Consider the following 11,474-nt stretch of genomic DNA (forward strand, 5'->3'; position numbering starts at 1 on the left):
CTTTTCCTTCTAGATTTTTTTTCATTTGGCATCTACATCCACGTGAAAGGTAAAAAAATATCTTTGACCAGCAGGTCAGTGGAGGCAGGACAGAATGTACATTTATGTTTCTATTTTTGTCCTTACTAAAGGAAACGGCAAAAATAACTCTTTGCTGAGTAGAATGATAATAAAAAGAATAGAAAAAAATAACAGATTTCTTTTTGTCCATGTCTAATGCCAGTGAAACTATGGAAAGGGATGTATTTTCACAATGGTTATACTGTAAAAGGCCTAATAAGGAATATGTTTCAAGTTTTTTTTTGTAGAATCTGTAACATGCTGTCAAAAATAAGCACTGTGGCCAACAAAAGTTTTGTTTTGTTTTGTTCATCATGATAAATTTCACCAAAATACAACCGTCAGAAGTAAAAAGCTAATTGTAGGCTATTAACCAACTACACCAAGGTCACATGACTCAGCTTCTGACAACTTTTACAAACTGTATTTTTAAAAACATTTTCTTTGAAAGTTTGAGTTAGAATAAAAGTGGTGGACTAGTAGTTAGATGAATTTACCTGTTCGGTTTGACATTTAGTCATTTGTTGGCAACCTCTTTTTTCAAGACAAACTAAATCACAAGAGGGTATTACTTACCCTTATGAAAATTAACCATGGTTTTACCACAAATAAAACCAAAAAACCATGCAAATTAACTATAGTTTAACCACAGTATTTGTAGTAAAACTGTGGTTATACAAATGGTAATCAATACGTCAAAAAAACATGGTTACTCTACTTTTACTACAATAAAAACATGGTTAATTTTCATAAGGGTATGTATTTTATATTGTAAAATAAAGCATGAAAATATCTTGAGCTTGTGTTCACCACAGACCTTATTTCAGGCATTTAATCAAAAATACATTGACTTTAGGACAATGGAACTAGAAGTGCTAAAATGCTGACTTATTTCAAGGGTTTGACCTACAACAATACATCATCCCTGCAGCACTGTATTAGCATGCAACAAACTTGATTTGAACTCTGAACATTCCTTAAAGTCAAAAAGCATTTCCAACCCATTTAACTTGTAATGTAACATTATTTTGGAGTGAAACAGGATATTGTATGATGGATTTATATTTTATCTGTCCAATTCATTTAAACGGATTGTTCACAAAATGAAAATAAAATTAATTATCATTCATATTGATTAATCATTATTCACCCTTAAGTTGTTCCAAACCTTTTTTTTTTCTGCTGAACACAAAAGAAATTATGAAGAGTGTGGGTAACCAAACAGTTGCTGGTCCCCATTGACTTCTAATAATATACTCGTCTATATACTAAATATACTCGTCCAGAGAAGAAGTTAACTCAAGTGGGAGTCGTTACCCAGCTGCTGGTTCATCCTATGAAGTCTGGGAAAGCAGCGTTGGTGGAGACAGCAGAATGTCTGCGAATGGGGCTGAAATATGGCGAACTGCGGGATCGGTGAGGTTTTGAACGCAAATATACCAGTATACGCTAATAATTGTACTTTATTTTTTTTTCTGTAATTATGTGACGCAGCACAATTTGTGAATTCCGTCTCGTGCAAACGTATTTTGGAGCCCCTAATGCAGGTAGCCAATATGTCTTTCTTAAATCGTTTTTACACATTTTTGTTTTGTCTTATAAAATGTAAATGTGAAATAACACTATGAAAATGGCAGTATTTATATTCTGATGAAATACCGTCTGATAAAGTTGCTAACGGAAAGCGCTGGAGCGGTCTGTTGCTGCTAGTTTGTGTATTAGCGCTCTGATAACTTTTGTGGCTACTTTGAAAACTTAAAAAATATAAGTACTTGTATTTAACAGAATACGCACTATTGTCTGTCTTTGTTTTGACATTCTTTGGAAGGGTACAAGCTAGGCTTGTAAAGGTATGAGATTTTTACGGTACGATAATCGTATCAGAAAATATCACGGTTAGCACGGTATACATTAAACAATAATTCTTATCAGTAACAATGACTCTTAAAAGAACAAGAACAAGTTATTTGAGTGAACAAATCCTTTACTACAACAAACGAAACAATTTTAATGAAAGTATTGAATCCCTTCTGAAAAAAAAAATAAAAAAAATAACAATAAAAAATAAAGCTGTACACCTTATGTATATCTATATCACACTTTAACATTTTAATTAATGTTTTAAAATGTTTTTAAATGAAAATTTACAACAACTTTTATTTTTGGCAAGGTTAAAACATGGACAAACATGATATTCCTTGAAAACAATGTTTAAATAAATTATTTTATTATAAAGAATAATATTATTGTTGTTATTATAACTTTGAAGTACATTGTACAATGCTAATATATTTCTGTCATAATTTCAAATTAAATCGAACGTTTATTCTGACGGGTTGTAGTGGACCTTTGAGTTTCAGAGTGTATTTGACAATGGTTTTTCTCAAATAAAACTAGGAAATGTTTATTTACGTTTTCTCTCAGAGCAGCTCTGCTGATGTTCATGTTTGTATCTTAGACGCTGAAAACACCATTTATGTAGCCTATGCGTACTTCAGTATGCAGTAGATAAAACGGCGCCACTCAGAGACATGCAGAAACGAGCAGATTATTCATATAGCAGTCTCTTTGTGCTTTAATATCACAGCAGGGCCGTCCTTAGCTGACGCGGGGCCCGGTGTGAGGTAGGGAGCGGGGCCCCCCGCGGTCCGTTCGCAATCGCGTTCCAAATCACAATCTAGCAAATATGTAACTGCTGCCCCCTCAAGCAGGGGGCCCGGTGCGACCGCACCAGTTGCACCCCCCTAAAGACGGCCCTGATTCACTTACATATATGATAACTACTTTCGATTTATCCATCCATCCGATTGCGTGTTTTACGTGATATCCTCGTTATACTGTAAATTCCATGTTCACGACTGCACCGGGATTCCCTCTGCTTCACGGATATCATACAGCCTTAACTTATAACTTGTTATTAATGCGACATACCTTTATCTGCACGGAGGGATGGTGTCCGTGAATATGAGCGAAGATGTTGGATGTATTGCCTGCTTTTGCATCCACTTTGCGTCCACATTTTTTGCAAATTGGGTCCGTCCTCAAGGACAACCCCGCGTTGTTTCTTTTTAAAATATCCGAAGTATTCCCATACTGCAGATATTAACTTTTTTTTCGGCAGGGATGGAGATTAGATATTATCTCTGTCTCTGTCATTTTCTCTGCTGCAGGTGCGTGTAACGTTAAGCAGCCAAGTGAATGCAGTGAAGCAGCCGAGCGGAAATAAGTTGCATGTGCCTGGGTGAATTTTTCTTTTATTCATAAAAAAAACAAAAAACGTAGATATGCAAATGTTTACGGTATGATAATCGTGCACGTCCAAACCGTGATAAACCGTCACACCGGTATATCGTTACAGCCCTAGTACAAGCCTTATTTAGAGGGGTCAGACGCCCTTTAAACCCCCATAATTCGCGCCATGTAGTCGTAGGCCTGACTTTTTTTACAGCCTATGTACGTTACAGATTAACATGGACAGTTATTTTTATTAGCAGTAGAGTTAATTCTACAGAGAGTTTGTTACAGGCACTGGCTGGTGATCACGGAGGACGGCCGCATGGTGACGGGCAGACAGCAGCCTCGTCTGGTGTTGGTGTCTTTGACCTGTGAAGGTGGCCAGCTGTGTCTCAATGGACCCCAGATGGAGGAGTTGAGGGTTCGTCTTCACCAGCCCAATAATGCAGTTGTGGACTGCAGGTACTTAAGTTTTACATAAAGTTGCCCTGTAAGTATTTATATTTACATTATAATGTATGAATTTCACTGCATAGTGTAACTGGCCTCAGTGTGATTATAGTGGATGTATGAAGCACTGCTATTTTGATTATTATTACTATTTATTATTTATATTTCTATATTATTATTATGAATAATTTTTTTTATTTTAACATTTTTTATGTGCTTTTGTCATAGTGTAACTGGCTTCAGCGTGATTATAGTGGATATATGAAGCAGTGTTATTTTGCTATTATTATTATTTATATATATTATAGTGTTTATTCATGTTTTTAATTAGTTAAAAAATAATATTTTCAGTTTTCGCTTTACATATTTGTATTTTTATGTGCTTTTGTCATGTTTTACTAGTTTTCATATATTTATTTAGATTACATTTTTTATTACAGTTTTATTTTGAGTCATTTTAGTACTTTGAATTTAACTTATTTTAAGTTCATTATCAAAGCAACATTTCTATTTTTAAATTTTTACATTTAATTCAATTCTACATTTTCTTTTAGTTTAGTATGTAGTTTTTAAACAGTACTCTAATGAATTCAGTTCTCTTCAGGTTCAAACAGGGGTCTAATCAGAGTTCATCATCACATTAACTGCACATGTTCCACTAACCAGAAAGTGTCCAAATATTTTTGTCTTCAATTTTAACTATATATATATATATATATATATATATATATGTGTATATATATGTGTTGTTTTATTCTATAATCTAACAAACTCATAAAAAAATGTGTCTTTGCTAACTTTCTTTAAACTACATTCCACTAGTATGGTATTTTGTGATGTAACAGAGTGGCATTCATTTTTTAAGTGTGGCCATAATTACCTTTTTTGATTGAAATTGAAGTGGCATGCTGACAATTTAAAATAAATTTGCTTGTGTGCCTAGAGTCTTTAGTGTAGACGTTCAGGGCAGGGACTGTGGGGACGATGTGTCTAACTGGCTTACTCGATACCTGGAATCAGACAACACCGTTCGTCTGGTGCATTTTGAACCTCATCTGAAGGCCCAAAGGCCTTCTGAGAAAGAGCCCCTCTTTCCTAAGGATGAAAAGGTTTGATGGAGAGCACTGTACATGTCGCATACTACAAATAAAGGTTTAAAAAGTAAAGACATTTAACCACAAAATGATCTCGACACGAGAGTAATTTATTTTTAATATATATATTGTAATATATATATATTCACAGCTGTTTCTACCTCATTTTAAAATGTTAAAATTCAGTAGTTTCTTGCAATATAAACTATTTTTTTCAGTCTTCTAGCTTTTTAGCTTTGTCAAATGTCTCAAAAATCAGTGACCCAATAATACACAAAACCAACACTATTTTGGAAATATTGTGAATCACAATTGTAGTAAATAGCCATCATGACTTTAAAGAAGAGATCTAATGTCTCCTGTGACTTTCTTAGTGTTTCTTCTTATCTGTCACTGCCATTATCTAATCTGATATTTCACAATTTTTCAGGTGGCCTATCCTGATGCTGCTCCCATCATGCTAATGTAAGAGGCCTCTGTTAGGGACCTGAATACCCGATTGGATAAGGATGTTACTGTCTTTCAATTTCGTCCCAGTATTGTTGTCAGTGACTGTGAGGCCTTCACCGAGGTATAACGAAATATAATACAGTATTATGCAATGTAAGGGGTGTTGTAAAATAAAACTCTGTTATTCCTTAACTAGGACACATGGGATCATATTCAGATTGGCCAAGTGGAGTTGAAGAGAGTCGTTGGCTGTGGAAGGTAAGGTAGAATATACACTGTTCTCTAATACATTATTTATTCATGTAAAATAATTAATTCTGTGCATTAATATTCAGATGCCTATTTACCACTGTTGACCCTGAGACTGGAATCATCACCCGGAAAGAACCACTGGACGCTCTCAAAACGTAAGCACACACAGACAGAAACATTGCATTTCATTTCACTAATTGAATTAAGATTTACCCAGAGCACATGCACACAGGTTCATGGCTTTTCAGTCAAACATTTTCTTCTTGTACTACTTGCCAAAGAACTTGGCTTGTTTTTCTTTTGTTAATCAGTTACATGTTATCAGGCATGTTAAACTTAAAGCTGTTCATTATTACAGAATCTGTAAAAGAATCACATTATACAGCAGTAGAATAGTTTGTAGAGCACCTTATTAAATTAATGATGCACCAAAAAGAAAAGTCTGGGCATAATATTTAATTAAATTGCATATATACACACAGATATTTGTGTGTGTATATATATATACACACTCACATACATGTACATACATATATATATATATATATATATACATACAGACATATGTGTGTGTGTTTGAATTATGTCATACATTGTGTGCGTATAAATAGGAAAATCACATGCAATTAAGTTTCAGAGTTTTTTTTTAATAGGGTATTTTATTTTTAAATAAAAAAATAGTATTGTTTACAGTTGTGCAAGAAATCTTATAACATAAGAAGCACTTGCACTGTGCATAGGTTAATTTCATAATATCATGTTGTCATCCAAAGTTTTTATCGCTTATTTTTTTTACTTTATAGCTATCGACTGACTGACCCTAAGCAGAAAACTGCGCCAATATTGGGACAGTACTACACTGTCAAGAAAACAGGTGTCCTTCATGTGGGTGAACCTGTCTGTAAGATCACCTATTGAAATAGCCAGACATGATGGAATGCAGAACCTTATATCAAAAATCTAGTGACTAATTTGCAAGCTGACATGCCACTGCTTACAAACACAGTTTCTAAAGTTAGACTGAATCAGTATTCTATTCATACATTTTCATTGAATAAGAAAAATAAAATTATATATAGATTTTGTAAAATGTTCTATATTTGCTGTAGAATTATGGTTGGAATAGATGAAATGTCTTACAGATTCCAAAACCGTTAGGTTTTAGCACTGTTAAAGGATAGTTTACCTAAAATTAAAATTGTCATTATATACTCCAAACTGTTATTTTTTTTGTGGAATACAAAATCTTTTTTTGTGTTCCTCAAAACAACACCACAAGGGTGAGTAAATAATGACCATTTTCAGTTTTGAGTGAACTAATTCTTTAATGTGAAATGAGAAGATGTGAATTCTGTGATCTGCATTCTATATTTTAGGCACCTCAAAATTACCAATGCATTGAGAAGATAATTATGTTTTATTGTAGTAATGGTCTGGTTTGTAGCTGCTCAAATGTAACCGCTCAAATCAGTGCCTTAATTTAAACAGTCTGTGACTCGTATAAGGAATCTGTCAGTAATCAAAACATTGATGTTTTTTCAGTATTGATTTTTCTAAACATATTAAAATGATTCCAACTATTAGACACTGAACTACTGAATAGAATTACTAATACTGTGATTCTGAAAGAGACCAGTCATACTGAACATAAAGCTTTTTGAAACTTAATTGGTACTGTGTTCTTTTGGAAAATATCCAATAGATGGCGCCATTTCAGTGATTTCAAGAGTTTAATTTGTCGTGGACAACCAGTAAAACATAAACTACCCCTCTGCTTTTCTGTATTTACAGTGTTTAGTTGCTACATAGAGTGCACTGTGGAAAAATAAATATGGGAAAGAATGTTTTAGTTCATTATTATTATGTTAATGAGGGGATTTTCAAGAATGGTTTTCTAGGTACAGAATTCTCAAAATATTTTATTTATTTAATATTTTAGAATGCATTCTGTTTTATTAGAGTGTTGTCATTTGTTTATACAATCTGTTTTGTGTCAGCAAATAATGTTTTTTTTTTTCCCCACACATGCATTGTTCATATCAGTTAAGGCTGTCTGTGACCCAAATTCTCACAGTACCTTCTATCTTTGGTACGTCAAATCGCTTCCAGTGACTGTTTAACTTGGCACTTTATTGTTTTTCAGCTTAATAGCATATTGCACTCAAAAATAACATATATATGTTGTTCTAAGCCTATATGACTTTTTTGTTTTCTTCTGTTAAATTCAAAAGATTGAGATTTGAAGAGTATTGGTCACCAAACAGTTTTGATTAACACATCTTTTTATGTTCCATAGAAAATAGTCATGTTGGAACAACATGACTGTGAGTAAATGATGACAGGGTTTTTACATTTTTGGGTGAACTATCACTTTAAAGAAAAAGAAGATGTAACTTAGAAAATTAAATGAAATAATCATCATACCATTATCTTGGGAGAGAAAAGTCAATGTAGTGCAGACATCACATGAGAGAGAAGTCCTGTTGATTGTTTATTTAGTATATTTTTATGTGTTTTTGTTATCTTATTGTGTTTTACAATTGTAAATGCAATTATTGCTAAATCTATCCTTCTTCCCAAGCATCATCAATGAGAGACACACACTACCAGGGCAGATGGTTCCTGCCAGCATGTTTGTCACTCACTCCGTAAACTAACTCCTGCGGTTTTAAGCGGGAAAGAGAGTTCATTGTTTTCTTCCTGACGGAAGCCTAGCACGTTCACGTGAAACATCTCACTAACGTGACAAACTCAGTGAGCTGGGTAATGACAATCATATTTGGGCTTTACTCAATTCTGGCAGCATTTTTCTCACTGTTCATTTAAAAGTGTCCCATTGTTTCTTTTCTACTTTGATTTAGTGGCTTCTACAGTTCTTGAAAAGCTAAGCAGTTCTAAAGTTCTTTTAGTAACGCTAAACAGGTTACTAAGTTAAAATAACACTACACTGAGATATAAATCTTCTTCCATCATCATTGTATCCATGCTCAACCAGGCAGAACCATCCCCAGGGGGGATAATCGGGAATGCTTTCTCAGGCTCTGTGATGAGGGAGGCCCACCCATGTAAATGTTGTCCTGCCCCTTAGAATTTTCACGGCGGCCCTGTTACGGGTTGCTTTAGGGACTGTGTCTGTAATTCGTGTACTGGAAGACACCTACGATGAAAAGTGTCTGCTAGATGACAAGTAATTACAGACTCACAAATAATCACAGTGACACTGAATGCAACTGCATACTGTCGGGTCTTTTGTTGTTGTTTTTTCAGGCAATGGCCCGAAAACTTGTTTTGAGTGGATGCTCTGTAAATAGTTAAAAGGACAAGCTACATCATTAGTTGAGCCTTTTGTTGAGTTTGACAACCAGGGCCAATTCATGGGTTTGTAGAGCGCTTGGGGAAATCATAAAATTGGGCCCCACTGGTGTAAAACCAGCCCCACCAGTTGTCATAACTCCATAGACTTGATGAAAATGTGCTGAGCGGTTTCTTTATTCCCAGAGAAATATAATCACTGTACACTGTAAAACCTGATAAGTTCAGAATACTCAAAACTTTTGTGGAAACCGATTACCTAAAAAAAAAATCAGGGTGTACAGTGAGTGGTCATTGAAAATTGGTTCTGATATATGTTCTTCACAGAAAATGAGCCAAGGCCAATGAGTCGGAGTTTGAAAAAATAATTTATAGTATAATTTTTCTTTTGATAAAAAGTGAAAACGGGTCCCGCAGACCTGAACACCATACAAGGGTTAAAACTAATTTACCATACATAATATTTTTAATTGCAATTATTTTGATGCAGTAGTACTTCAATACAAATACTACCTTAAAAAATGCACCTACTGTATGCATTACTCATAAGCTAATCAGGCTAAGTTCAGCATAAAAAAAAAAAAAACGTAACTGCAGTTGTACAATTGAAGATTTGTTTATTCAGTCTTATTTTTTTAAAACACTGTGGGTGTTTGAACAAGTGTTTCTGAACATGTCAAACACACCGGAAGATCATCCATCACAGCTGCAGTGCTTACAGGACTTGTAGTGCTTTCATTGACAACAATAGCAGGAGCGTTAGTGATGTCTGGCTCTACCTCTTTGTTACTCTACCTGGAATAAACATAGAGTGTCCAAATGTAAGTTTAACTAACTAGACTAAAACTAGACAGTTGCATTTACTGATACTAGCAGTTCTGTTAATGCACTGAATACTTACATTTCAAGTCTTGAAGAAATGTGGGTCCTCTTCACACAGGGACACCAGGGAAGCACAAAGGGCAACATTGTGTACATCCTTCAATGACAAAGCAAACATGAACATGTTAAACAAGCAAGCTAACTTTCTTTTATAGATAGTGATGGAGGTATTAAGTGTTGACAAATTAAAATTCACCTGAAGATCATAAACATTTAGAATGTCACGCAACGTCTCTGAAATCTTGCTGGTGCTTGTTGCTTTCTGTGATATGTGGAACTCAGCACAAAACTAGAAAAGTAAGTAAGTAGTATATAACCAATAATGTATTTAGAAAAGAGAAAGACAAGTATTTGTCCACTGTCCAGATGTCTGAGGAAACATCACACAACTTGAATTTCAATGCAATAAGAAGTTACCTTAAAGGGATACTCCACCCCAAAATGAAAATTTTGTCATTAATCATTTACCCCCATGTCGTTCCAAACCCGTAAAAGCTTCGTTTGTCTTCAGAACACAATTTAAAATATTTTGGATGAAAACCGGGAGGCTTGTGACTGTCACATTGACTGCCAAGTAAATTACACTGTCAAGGTCCAGAAAAGTATGAAAGACATCGTCAGAATAGTCCATCTGCCATCAGTGGTTCAACCGTAACGTTATGAAGTGACGAGAAGACTTTTTATACGTGAAGAAAACAAAAATAATGACTTTATTCAACAATTCGTCTCCTCTGTCTCTTTGCATCACCTTAGCGCCATTTTGGAGAATATCCACTGAACGCAAGCAGCATACACTATTCTGTGTCAGCCGCGACACAAGGATACGTTTTCTACGTGTATTTACGCTTTGATTTGAACGAAAACAGTGCATCCGTGCAGCACGGCTCACACAAAAGAGCATACGCTGCTTGTGTTCAGTGGATATTCTCCAAAATGGCACTGTGGTGATGCGGAGAGACACAGAGGAGACGAATTGTTTAATAAAATCGTTATTTTTGTTTTCTTCGTGTACAAAAAGTATTCTCGTCGCTTCATAACGTTACGGTTGAACCACTGATGCATGACACTGCCACCTCTTTGCTGTCACTCACCCACAGCGTTCAACTAGGTCCTGTAGATCAGATATGCGGTGACGCAAACAAGCACTGCCTGCCACCGCCACTTTGCTCACAAACACTTATGACTCTTACTGTATGTCTGCTTCTCACATTCTCCCATTGGGGGCAACGGGAACAGTAGCCTTTGTTTTCTGACTATCCTGTTGTGCAGCGTGTTAGGTCAAGATAAATAATACATTTACATATGTAAACATATTTATATGTATTCATATACAGGGCACTTCAGAAGTGGATCTCCTCTTCCTGCCCTTTCTCACTATTATAGTATGGCAGCTCCTTGCCTTCGAGCAGCAAGATGCCTAGTGTTGAGCACGAAGTGATTTGGTTGCGGTCTCATTCATTCAAATGACGCATGGGAACAGACCCTCGCACATGAGTGGCCAAGGGACTGGATTGTGTCAGTGGACCTAAAATATGTCTGCTTCATAGGCATTGGCTCACCTCAGTCACCTGGTCTTTTATGCTAGAGCATTTGGACCGTGACTGTATGCCCTGTATGGTAATGCTTAAGCTTAGATACGGTTATACACCCAAAGTATAAAGTCAACGCTGTTTTGAGCCCAGCTTGTTACACTGCAGGTTGCTTCACCTATCCAGCTACCAGAGAAAAATGGAAGCAAGT

At 35.4% G+C, this 11,474-nt stretch overlaps 1 pseudogene; it reads left to right on the forward strand.

Annotated features, from left to right (window-relative positions):
* Window positions 1-1,312: 1,312 nt before the first annotated feature.
* LOC107664431 (mitochondrial amidoxime-reducing component 1-like) lies at window positions 1,313-6,799 on the forward strand (annotated as a pseudogene).
* Window positions 6,800-11,474: the final 4,675 nt, after the last annotated feature.

This window comes from Sinocyclocheilus anshuiensis, unplaced genomic scaffold, assembly GCF_001515605.1.
Source record: "Sinocyclocheilus anshuiensis isolate Anshui unplaced genomic scaffold, SAMN03320099.WGS_v1.1 scaffold167, whole genome shotgun sequence".
NCBI lineage: Eukaryota > Metazoa > Chordata > Actinopteri > Cypriniformes > Cyprinidae > Sinocyclocheilus > Sinocyclocheilus anshuiensis.